The 13411-nt window shown below is 39.3% G+C and overlaps 1 long non-coding RNA gene across 2 annotated transcripts in view; it reads right to left on the bottom strand.

Annotated features, from left to right (window-relative positions):
- The window catches only part of LOC137488601 (uncharacterized), a 234976-nt gene that overhangs the window by 24928 nt on the left and 196637 nt on the right, over positions 1-13411 (bottom strand). For both annotated transcript variants that reach the window (XR_012396224.1, XR_012396226.1), the window contains one exon: positions 8337-8473. This is a non-coding gene — a long non-coding RNA (uncharacterized lncRNA). The remainder of the gene's footprint in view (positions 1-8336; positions 8474-13411) is intronic.

The raw sequence follows: 13411 nt of genomic DNA, 5'->3' as shown, positions 1-13411 counted from the left end.
GCTAAAGCGATCTATTCCCAGGAAGGGGGTAGAAATCAGGGGTCATGCGATTTACTTTCAGAAGTAAGTTGAATTTGGGGGGCACGTTATTAGAGCTGTACAGCTTAACTTTTCGATTTTAGGTGAAAAATCGAATCTGCTAAAGACGTCCAATAGGTTAACAGATTAATAGGAACCGGATAAGTCACCAGAGTGAGGAAGTCCCAGAGTAAAATGAGAAATTTGAATACACCAGTGTTTTGGAATAACTCCTTACGCTGTTTTCGTCTGTTTTTGTAGTGTTTTTTTTTATTTTATTTATATTTGTCTCTTTTATTCCTGTTTAAAAAGTAAAGCACTTTGAATTGCCAGTGTAAATGAAATGTGCTATATAAATAAACTTGCCTTGCCTTGACTGAAATTATGATTGCTGACTACATATTTTGGATATGTTGAGTCCAAACATGGGAAGAATGTCACAAAAGATCCAGTTCGTGTTAACTTCCAATCATAACCGTGTAACTAACCTCAGAGGCAGCCTTGCACACATATTTTACTTTAGGCTGCTGAAGTGTGTTGCTGTAGAATATATTCAGAGGAAATGAACAGCAAACAAAATTTACACGCATCTAAATCGTGACGCAATATTCAATGCAATTAAGCCTAAACTTGTCCCTCGGTTATGATGTAATGAGCTTTTAAGTCTCTAATTGTTTATCTAAGTTAAATCGAGAACGTTTTCTCCCCCTCAAACTCTGGTTTCCATCTCTATTGTGTGTTTTATTGTGGATTTTCCTTATGCACAGAATAACCAATGACATCATACATTTGTCAACCAATGTATACAGCTAGAACACACAGATTGAAATATACTATATAAAATATATACAATGATTTGCATTAGAGACGTCTAGTGTGGCAAAAAAAAACATTAAAAATTATTTTTTTTAATATTGTTTCTTGACTCATTTGTTAAGTCTAAGACTGCATAGAAAGAAAAAAAACTGTAACTGGATTCAAGTTTATAACTTTGTATTCCTTACGAGAGAAATGCATACACTTAGCATAACATTGTGTGTTTGTATGACTTCAAAACTAAATAATGCTGGATTGCAATATTTAGGTCAATATTTTTTGTTACAATTTATTTTATCTGTCCTTATAAAAATGAATTGCACCTATTCATACAAGTATTAATTAATATCAATTAATTAATTACATAGGCATTAATAATCACATTTTCTATCAGTCAGAACATGTTTACACTGGTAATATTAGTCTATACACTCACCGGCCACTTTATTAGGTACACCTGTCCAAATGCTGGTTAACAATGGCAGTAACTCAATGCATTTAGGCATGTAGACATGGTCAAGATGATCTGCTGCAGTTCAAACCGAGCATCAGAATGGGCAAAAAAGGTGATTTAATTGACCTGGAAACGACAACCATCTCTAGGGTTTGCAGAGAATGGTCTGAAAAGGAAAAAATATCCCGTGAGTGGCAGTTCTGTGGGCGCAAATGCCTTGTCGATGCCAGAGGAGAATAGACAGACTGGTTTTAGCTGATAGAAAGGCAACAGTAACTCAAATAACCACTTGTTACAACCGAGGTCTGCAGAAGAGCATCTCTGAACACACAACACGTCCAACCTTGAGGCGGATGGGCTACAGCAGCAGAAGACAACACCGGGTGCCACTCCTGTCAGCTAAGAACAGGAAACTGAGGCTACAATTTACACAGGCTCACCAAAATTAAACAATAGAAGATTGGAAAAGCGTTGCCTGATCTGATGAGTCTCCATTTCTGCTGCAACATTCGGATGGTCGGGTCAGAATTTGGCATCAACAACATGAAAGCATGGATCCATCATGCCTTGTATCAACAGTTCAGGCTGCTGGTGCTGGTGTAATGGTGTGGGGGATATTTTCTTGGCACACTTTTGGCCCATTAGTACCAATTAAGCATCGTGTCAACGCCACAGCCTACCTGAGTATTGTTGCTGACCATGTCCATCCCTTTATGACCACAGTGTACTCATCTTCTGATGGCTACTTCCAGCAGGATTCGGCACCTTGTTATAAGTGCAAATCATCTCAGACTGGTTTCTTGAACACAGTGAGTTCACTGTACTCAAATGGCCTCCACAGTCCCCAGAACTTAATCCAATAGAGCACCTTTGGGATGTGGTGGAACGGAAAATTCAAACCATGTATGTGCAGCCGACAAATCTGCAGCAACTGCTTGATGCTATCTTGTCAATATGGAGCACAATCTCTGAGCAATAGTTACAGTACTATGTTGAATCTATGCCACGAAGCATTAAGGCAGTTCTGAAGGCAAAAGGGTTTCCGACCCGATTCTAGTAAGGTGTACCTAATAAAGTGGTCGGTGAGTGCCTTTGTACTGCACAGCCAGGACTCGAACCAGCGACCATCTTGCTGTGAGGTGCCACCACATCTATTTACTTGCTATTTATTTATATTGGTGTTTTTCCTCTCTCCTTTCCTATGTTTTAAGCGCTTCAGTTGAACTAAATCAGCTAATTTGGCCATAGTGTATGAATGTGTGTGTTAATATTAGAGTGTATAGGTATTTCCCGGTACTGGGTTACAGCTGGAAGGGCATCCACTGTGTAAAACATATGCTGGGTAAGTAGGTGGTTCATTCCGCTGTGGTGACCCCTGATGAATAAAGATGAAAAAAAAAAAGAATGATTGCTGGACTGCTCCATGATTCGCCGGACAGATTTCTGTACATGTAATAATTACGCAAAAAAATGTATTTGTGTGACCCTCACCATTCAAAACATGACAGAAAACATTGTTATACATAATTTATAGGTATAATTTATGCTTCTAATTATTTATTTGGGAGCCCCCCCAGATTTTTTGGGGCCCCTAAGTGCCTGCTTTCCTCGCTTATTAGTGTGTTGCAGTAAACACCTGTCATCAGTTACAGAGGACAGGCGTCAGTATAAGCGAGTTACTGCTGCTTTCAGCCACTTGTGAGACTGAATGAGGTGACATTTGTGAGGCAGCATGCCGTTTTACAGGCTTCCCATGCTGCTCAGAATTATTTTATCAGCCCAAAAAAAGGCTTTCCAGGGTAGAGGATTCACTTTAACCAGCAGATGATAAATAACGGCACCAGGTTTGTTGAATTCCGACAGCTCAAACAGAAGCCTTTAACAGCAGCGGTTTCAGGCACGTTTCCATCAGAATCACTGACCGATGCTAATTTTTCCTCGCAGACCTGGCGTCTGCAGGCAGAGCTTTGATTGGATAAATCATCTTGGCTGCATCAAGCTTGTTTTTTGTTTTGCCTCCATAAACCCTCAATCCAACCCTTAGAGCTCAGCTGTCAGGAAAATATGTCAGCATTCAGACGGTTTTCACAGAAACCATTCGAATCCAGACACTACCAATAAAGCCCTCAGTAAAGCAGCAGATCCTGTAGAGAGAATCTGTCAAACATCAGAATAGCTTTCCATTGTTTCTCACAAACAGTTGCCACGCAGTGTCACTATCAAGACTGTATGATGTTCTGCTTTTTTAGATTACTTCTGTTGTTTGTTCCATGTGAGTCAAAGGCCATTTCCACAATAATACAGTTTGGTTACAAAAACGCATATCTTTTTTCTTCGTTTCAGCTTTCTGAACAAAATATATTTTTCAAAAATTTTTGTAAAGATGCTTTAAAGCAATAATTATTTTGAAATAGTACGATGTACGATGCAAATAAACATGATTGAAATTAAATGTTTGCCAGAGCTTGATGTCAAACATAAAACAAAAACAATAAAAAAAAAACTTTAAAGCTTGTTTAATATAGGGCTTACTCACACTATGCCATCCGTACCGTGCCCAGGCCCGTTTCCCGGATCGTTTGAGAAGTGTGAGTGCGCTGAATCGGGCTCAAGCACGCTTCACTTGGCCGGCCCTGGCCCGGTTGGAAGAGGTGTGCCTGAGCGTGGTTCACTTGGGCTTTGGCACGGTACGCTTGTGTGTGAGTGCAAAACGTGCCAAAGTTCGAAACTGAAAGCGAGACGTGACTTTTAAGGGGCTGTTTCATATGGATTTATTAATCATTCTTACTGTTCAGTGAACGCAAACTGCTGTAGTTTATTAAAGACGCAAACCCCTCACTGCACGACAGCTGCACCTACAGCAGACCTCCTCATTCCTGCAGCAAGAGAGATTTATGAGTGTTTATGAGCACCAGAAGCGGCAAATCTGTACGACGAAATATCTGACTGCGTGTCACCGCATCACTAAGAACTGTTTGGCGAAATATTTGACTGCATGTCACTGCATATCAAACGACTGACACGACATAACTAGGGAAATCTCCACTGTTCTGCCGAGTGAGAGCGCTTCTCACTGAACAGCACAGCAGTGATGACGTAAGCCTGCCGAGGCCCGTTTGTGGTGTGAGTGCGGGCCGTCAGGGGAGACGGGAGGGGGGACAAGCGTGCTTTGGCCCGGTTCGAGGCAACTGTACCTAGTGTGAGCACGGCCAAAGTGACTGTTACGGCTCAAACTCAAAACTGGCTCGAATAACAACAACAATCAAGGTTTGAGCCAAACATATGGAAGACACAGACATTTGAATGGTTAAATTGACATTCCGTCAATACTTATATAGATATTTTTCCATAAATCATAAGTTTTTAAAAGATAAAACATTGACAAAAATCAAGTAGACAGGGAGGGAAGCTAAGGTAAACAGCTCTCTGACTATACTGCTTTAAATGGACAGATCTTACCTAAACTCCCGTGAAAGGAATAAAAATAGGCGAGTCTTCCGGGCCACTGCTTACCTTCGCTAAACTAAATAAATAACAAAACGTGACTATGAAAAATAAACCCCAACCTGCTACAAAACAAAGTATCAAAATAAACAAACTAGTTAACACTTTTCGAACTAAGAATCAAAAGATTAACATGAACAAAACACTAAATGGAGTGGCATCTGGATGAATGATCGACTTGCGGAGCACCGCCAGCCAGACCGCCTGAGCGCAAGCCACCACCGAGCTGAGGGAGGGCGAGAGACAAGATAGAGAGAGAGACAGAGACGCCATTGCTGTCAGCGTTATATAGTGGGAATCCCCAGTGACGTCACGGGCATCGTCCAATCCTGGATAAGCCGGGTGAAACACTCCATCTCCAGAATTAGATCGCAAGCACAAACCGGCAATAAATAAATAGATTAAAGAACACAGACCCACGCAACACCCTTCACCTTAAATTAATAAATTGTAGGGAAGAAAAAAATACATCTTACCTGAAACAAAAACTACAATTTATTCTATCAGACGCGTGATAAAGCGTCGGCCATAACATTATCCTTTCCATGGATATGCCGAATGTCTAGTTGAAACGTTTGTAAAAACAAACTCCACCTCATCAAACGCTGGTTGTGGTTTTTCATCCGACTAATGAAAAGTGACATTATTAAAATACATTAAATCATACAGAGTATTTGTAGAGCTTGACCCTTTTGTAGCACAGTTATTCCACTAGGCTACATGAGCAGTCAAACCCTGTCAGTCAAATGCAGATTCACCAGGTCTTGAAACGGTTCTGAAATGACTGATGATTTGAATCTGTAGTCACATGACCTGATGTTTTGTATATATATATATATATATATATATATATATATATATATATATATATATATAACTATATACATCTATACATACACACACACACATATATATATATATAGCCGTTTATTCTGCAATTAGCTTTCAGGGCATATTATATAGCCTGCTATATTATATAGCCTGATTGTACATTAAATCGGAGAAAAACACTAGAGGCACTATTATGATGGACTCATTCCGTGGCGAACTTGAGTTTATGTGCTTGACTTACACTTTTTGTTGGAAAAAGCTCCTTGTCCCCCTTTTTTTGCGGCCGCCATCCTCACTTGATTGTGTCACGCACCTTACACACATATATATATATATATATAACTATTGTATATGTATATATAAAACTATTATGTTTGCAAATGCGTTGAAAAAAATCCACTCTCTCTCTCTGTTAAAACAGAAATTGTGGAAAAAAATGTACCAGGGGGCTAATAAAACTGAATTCAACTGTATATAATATCCGCCCTACACACAACTCGCTAACTTTTCTGATCTTGATTGTAATGCAATAATGTTTACCTTTTGTAGAGCTGCTTTGAAGCAATTACTACTGTGAAAAGCGCTTTACAAATAAACTTGAATTGAACCATGTTTGCCAGAGCTGAAAAAAAATACATACAAGTGGCGTATTCTTTTCGCAGAAGCCACCTACTGGAGAAATCCACACAGTGTTGGTTTAATAATTCATTATGTGTAAACTTTGTCCTGAAGAGTTGGGTGATGGAATTTTTATGCGGAGGTTTACAGTATTACAGGTAAGTCTGAGGCCAGACATGCTGCACGAATGGAAATTTTGGTGGAGGCAGTCATCCTTCTTCACCCAATAAAGCTTTTATGGCAAACGTCTGATGTTAACCTACAGTTAAACGTTTAAAAAGGAAGTATCTGGCTTCGTAAATGTATCTGACTCACATACATGCAGATCTAAAGAGCACTTTACAGGCTGCACATGACGAACGTGTTCACTGAAAGGACAAGGACATTGCGTTGCTATTTGTGAACGTTGTGCTTGTGAAGAATCAATGTAAATATATATATATATATATATATATATATATATATATATATATATATTGCTATGATTTATAAGTGTTTTCTGTTGTTTCTGTTGTTTTCTGTTTCTTGTTAAAAATTCAACTGTACAGTTTAACAAAGTGACTTTTATTGACATTTTAGTGGTCTGAGACAAGATATAGTTTAGAAATAGTTTGTAAAGTAACAAAAATTGTACTGGCTGTTTATTACAAGGTTTTCATGGCTTAATATACAACACCAACCCAGACTACATATAATTTTTAACCATTAAGATGTCTATAAATTTCAATCTTTCAAACTGTTCATCATCAAAAGCTTTTAAAGGACAGATCAAGGAGCCATAATGCAATTTCAAAAGAGTAAATAAGTGAAAACATGAATCCAACACAGGCTCATTCTGAAAACGTTGCCCTATATACAGTTCTGGAGAGTGTGTATTATGTCTTTAAAGCTGCATTTCGTCTTTAAAATGGAAGCTACCAGGTGGTATGATGTCGTTTGGGCCACTTCTCTTCTCCATCTACACAACATCTTTAGGATCAGTCATCCAGAAACATGGATTCTCCTACCACTGCTATGCTGATGATACCCAGCTATACCTCTCTTTTCATCCTGATGATCCCTCGGTTCCGGCTCGCATCGCAGCCTGCCTGTCAGACATTTCACACTGAATGAAAGATCATCATCTTCAGCTTAACCTCGAGAAAACGGAAATGCTTGAAGTTTCTGCCAACCCGACTCTACATCACAACTTTTCAATCCAGATGGACAGGGCAACCATTACTGCATCCAAAATGGTGAAAAGCCTTGGAGTAACGATTGATGACTAACTGAACTTCTCTGACCACATTTCTAGAACTGCTTGATCGTGCAGATTCGCACTCTATAACATCAGAAAGGTCCGACCCTTCCTATCTGAACATGCAGCTCAACTCCTTGTTCAAGCTTTTGTTCTCTCCAGACTGGACTATTGCAACTCTCTACTAGCCAGGCTCCCAGCTAACTCTATCAAACCTTTTCAGATGCTTCAGAATGCGGCAGCACGAGTGGTCTTTAATAAACCTAAAAGAGCACATGTCACTCCGCTACTCATCCGTTTGCACTGGCTGCCAGTTGCTGCTCACATCAAATTCAAAGCTCTGATGTCTGCCTACAAAGCGATTTCTGGCTGCGCCTCTTCTTATCTGCTCTCACTTCTGCAGATCTATGTGCCCTCCAGAAACTTCCGTTCTGTGAATGAACGTCGCCTCGTGGTTCCATCCCAAAGAGGGAAAAAAAATACTTTCCCGAACGCTCGCGCTCAATCTGCCCAGTTGATGGAATGAACTCCCTAACTGCATCAGAACGGCAGAGTCTCTCGCTGTCTACAAAAAACACCTAAAAACTCAACCATTTAGTCTCCACTTTCCTTACTAATACCCAATTCCCTCTCTGACTCTTCCACTAACTACATTAATAAACCAAAAAAAATTACTAATGTTTAGCTTCTTACACTTTCTTTACATACCTGAAACTTGCCTACAGCACTTATTCATTGTTGCTCTTATAGTTGTGTAAATTGCTTCCTTGTCCTCATTTGTAAGTCGCTATGGATAAAAGCGTCTGCTTAATGACTAAATGTAAATGTAAATGTTCCTTTTCACCGCTGACCACTTACCTTTGTGTGGACTGCTTTCCCGCTGTTACCAGTTTGCCCAGGGGCTTGTCGCGTATGTTGGAGGATTTGAGATTTTGAGATGCAGAGCAGAGGTGACTGTGATGACCGGCGGGGTTCGAGTCTGGTGAAGAAGGTTTCTAGAAAGCAGGTAAGACAGAAACAAAAGCCAAAAATAAAATAAAAAAGTAGATAACAGGGTGAGAATGTGGTAAAATCTGAAAACGTGGTAAAAATCAGATGAGGGCTTTTCTTTTTCTGGATTGCTTTTCAAAAGACTGTCGGTTGGGTTTATAAAAGCGGGTGGGCGGGTCAACCTGTGCTCTTTAAAACACTGTCGGTTGGGTTTAAGAAAGGAGGAGGGTGGTCGATCAGTCAACAGTGGCCTCTAGTGGATTTTTGTGAGAACAGCAGGCGCGAATGGCACTTGTGAGAGAAATTTGATATCTGAAAAAGCATTCACAGTGACAAACAAAAACTGCATATAAAGCTCCAGTGATGTATTTGGCGCTCTCCAGAAATGTATATAGGGCTACATAATCAGAATGAACCTAGGTTGTATGAATCACAGAATATGGAAAACTGTCCATTGACATCCACACATTGATGTCTATTTGACCACCAAATAAATGACTAATATTATTAGTGATTTGAGTCCAAGGAAAGCACATTACAAATAAAAAGCATTATTATTAATACTATTATTATTATATAAGAAGAGTTGTATTCATCTGAAAGCTTAAGTTCCTAATTTACACTGGGTTTTCCTACGATGCATGTAAACTACCTTGATGTCAAAATTACATCAGATTGACATTAATTGATTATGGGACCTTGATCTTTCTTTCAAAAGCTGTTGATGTTGAATAGTTTGAAAGCTGTCAATTTACAGATATTTTTCTACAGTGCACCCTCTTAAACAGTTGGACGTTTGGAAAAAGAGCAGCGCTAGGGGTTTTCTCACTAACAGCTGATGTTAATTAAGACCGTAAGCGGTCCTGATCTGTCGGAATCTCTGTGCCATGGAGCAGGAGTAAATCCAACGCTTTCCGCTCTGGATATGGCCATGATGTCAGTGGAAATATTTACGGTTTCTCTCAATACGCCGCTTTGGGAGTCATATATATGTGTGCCCACCAATATATTTGTGCCTGGATTGCGGTGTCAGAATTGACAAACAAAAATTACCATATTTCAAATTATGTTTGGCAACCAGGCTTCATTTGATTTCCTTGTCTAATAGCAGAACAGTTATTGGTTGGGTTTCTGTCGTCGTTTTTTTCTTATGTTGATTTAGCATTGAGTTGAGTTGAGCCGAGTGCTCGTCAGCCAGTGAATTCAGCATATTTTATTTAATGGGTCTAAAACTCTAAAACAAATACGAGTACACTGTAACACTTTAGTTCAACTTTTTTTTTTTTAATTAATTGTGATTAATCATATTTAAAAGACTGAAACTTGTAATTTTGCCTACTCAAACGTAAAATGAATGTAAACGCAAGACAGAACAAATAGGCAAAATGCAGGCATTGCTAAAAATTATAATGATAAAGTATGGAATACAAACAATTGCACTCATGAAAAGTTGTATTGCTGTGAGCTGAGAACAGTAATTATAAAGTAGAAACTGTTTTGCACAGTCTTCCTTTACATTCATCCAGTTGCTAAAACAGTCCAGTTTGTTGACATTATCGTGGGAAAATGTGGACCTTTTGTTTTGAATGTTGTGAGCTGAGAGTGCAACGCAATCTCACAGCAATTCATAACTTTTTGATTTGGTGACTACAGACAACGACGTTTAGGCAGGTTTGTTGTTAAGAAACGCACACGCGCACACACACACACACACACACACGTGCACACACACACACACACACACACACACACACACACACACACACACACACACACACAGGACAGGGCAGCTGGAGTGTATCCCTTCAGATTCAACAGGCATGATCCCGTTCATCGAATTTGCTTAAACTACGTGTTCTAAAGTATGGTTGTATTTCACAAGGATTCTGACACAACAACGCAAAGCATACGCTTTTGTTGCATACATGTCAAACTTAATAAAACATTGGAGGGCTCATGATGAAAGACAGAGGAATGTGCTGTCTTTGACACCTCGTGACTTCATCTGGAATTCTCTGAGTACATTTACATGGACACCAAAACTCAGATTTTATTATGATTAAGATAATACTCGTATTAAGAGTCTACCATGTAAGCAGCGATTTTTGGTTACCTGAAAGGACCACCAAGTCACGAAATGCGTTTTTTCTTTCTGTTCGCCATGCGGTATTAAATTCCATTAAAAACAAACGTCGAAAGTTAAAAACGAAATTCCATGAAACTCTGGAGGAAACGCTGGATAGCCCGATGATGCGACATTGTTTTATACTGAAACTTGCCTTCAAAAAGTGCTTCCTTGGTCTTATCGATATTCTTAGCATGTTGAACACACGTCGACCACAACAGGAAAACAAAAAACAAAACTGCAACTGCGTTAGTTGTTTTTAACGTGTTAAATATTTAAAATTAATCGCATGCGTTAACGCACTAATTTTGACAGCACTAATATATATTTATATATATGTTTAGTTTAGTTAGTATGGAAAATTGTTAATTAATTGATATTTCTACAGTGTATATATTAGTTACAATTTAAAGTTGGATCAAAACCTTTTATTAAATATGTCCTAAAACTATTGAACATTACACCTTCTGGTGGACATTTTTAAAAAACATTTTTGATCTAACTTTAAATGTTGACTACTATACTGACTAAGAAAGTCATTCAGCAATGAGTTAATCTGGCAGTCTGTCTGATGTCTCTTAAGTCTAGCATCTACAGAGTGATCTTTGAGTCTGACCGCACAGGAGGAGAGAACAAGATCCCTGCAGTTCACATGTTTTCCTGTCCAAAGATGTTTTTTTTTTTTTTTGTTTTTTTTAACCGCATTGACCTTCCAGCAGCAGAGCATCTTTCCATAGATCAGCATTCAGAGCAGAAACCGAATCTCTCTCTCTTTCTCAATGGAAAAAGCAATCAGATACGTCATGTCTATTAAACCTCCCCGTTCCATCCTTGTTCATACAATTGTAACTTTTAAGACTGCTTAATATTGATGTCATTTTATAGCCCGCTTTTTATGAGCGCTGCACTTATGAGAGCGTTCTATATGACGAAGATAAAAGTGCATGATGTACAGCTGTTCATTCATCTTTCATTTTCAGCACTTCTATCTTTTTGGATGCATCAAGCAGAGAAACATGACGGCCCAGTGATGTATGTTTCATTTCAGTCAACATCAAAGTTGTCCATTTACCAGGAAATATGAAGGAATAGCAGCTGATACTGACAGCAGACTTTTTTTTTTTGGTTTCAGACATTAGTCAAACAAGTCTTTAAATGTCTTTCTGAAGTCTTACTGGTAACTTTGTTCTTCAATAAAAACCTTACATAGCAGCTCGATCATTTTCTTTTGCAAGTCTTCTTGTTATGTTTAACAGAGGGAATTTTTTCAATATAAACTTAAATTCTTCATTCATTTAGTCTATATTTTAAAGGTCGCCACAGCAGAATGAATTGACAACTATTCCAGCATATGTTTTACGCAGCGGAAACCCTTCCAGCTGCAACCCAGTATTGGAAAACACCCATACACAGTCATTCACACGCAATCATACACTAAGGACAATTTATTTTATCCAATTCATCTACAGTGCGTCCAGAAAGTATTGATAGCGCTTCACTTTTTCCACATTTGTTTTTGTTACAGCCTTATTCCAAAATAAATTAACTTCATTTATTTCCTCAAACTTCTACACACAGTACCCCAAAATGACAATGTGAAAAAGAGTTTTTGAAAGTGTTGCAAATTTATTAAAAAAAAGAAAGCTTAAAAATCACATGTACATCAGTGTGCACAGCCTTTTCCGTGAAGCTCTAAATTGAGCTCAGGCACATTCTGTTTCCACTGATCATTCTTGAGATGTTTCAGCAGCTTCATTAGAGTTCACCTGTGGTAAATTCAGTCAATTGGACATAATTTGAAAAGATATACACCTGTCTATATAAGATCCCAGGGTTGACAGTGCATGTCAAAGTACAAACCAAGCATGACGACAAAGGAATTGCCTGTAGACCTCTGAGACAGGATTGTCTCGAGGCACAAGACTGGGTAAGGTTATAAAAACATTTCTGCTGCTCTGAAAGTTCCAATAAGCACAGTGGCCTCCGTTATCTGTAAGTGGAAGATGTTTAACCACCAGGACTCTTCCTAGAGCTGGCCGGCCATCTAAGCTGAGTGATCGGGGGAGAAGGACCTTAGACTGGGAGGTGATCAATAACTCGATAGTCGCTCTGTCTGAGCTCCAAAATTTTTCTGTGGAGAGAGGAGAACCTTACAGAAGGACAACCATCTGTGCAGCAATCCACCAATCAGGCCTGTATGGTAGAGTGGCCAGACGGAAGCCACTCTCCACCTGGAATTTGCCAAAAGGCATCTGAAGCACTCTCAGACCACAAGAAACTAAATTCTCTGCTCTGATGAGACTAAAATTGAACTCTTTGGAGTGAATGACAGACGTTGTGTTTGGAGAAAACCAGGCATCGCTCATCACCAGGCTAATACCATCACTACAGTGAAGCATGGTGGTGGTGGCAGCATCATGCTGTGGGGATGTGTTTCAGCATCAGGAACTGGAAGACTAGTCAGGATAGAGAGAAAGATGAATGCAGCAATGTACAGAGACATCCTGAATGAAAACCTGCTTCAGAGTGCTCTTGACCTCAGACTGGGGCGACGGTTCATCTTCCAGCAGGACAATGACCCAAAGTATGCCGCCAAAATATCAATGGATTGGCTTCACAACCACTCTGGGAATTTCCTTGAGTGGCCCAGCCAGAGCCCAGAACTAAATCCTATTGAACATCTCTGGAGAGATCTGAAAATGGCTGTACACTGTCGCTTCCTATCCAACCTGATAGAGCTTGAGAGGTACTGCAAAGAGGAATGGGCAAAAATTCCCAAAGACAGGTGTGCCAAGCTTGTGGCATCATATTCAAATAG

The sequence above is a fragment of the Danio rerio genome, chromosome 20 (assembly GCF_049306965.1).
Source record: "Danio rerio strain Tuebingen ecotype United States chromosome 20, GRCz12tu, whole genome shotgun sequence".
NCBI classification, from domain to species: Eukaryota; Metazoa; Chordata; class Actinopteri; order Cypriniformes; family Danionidae; genus Danio; species Danio rerio.
Note: the sequence above shows the minus strand (reverse complement) of the source record. Positions and strands in the feature narration are given on the sequence as shown.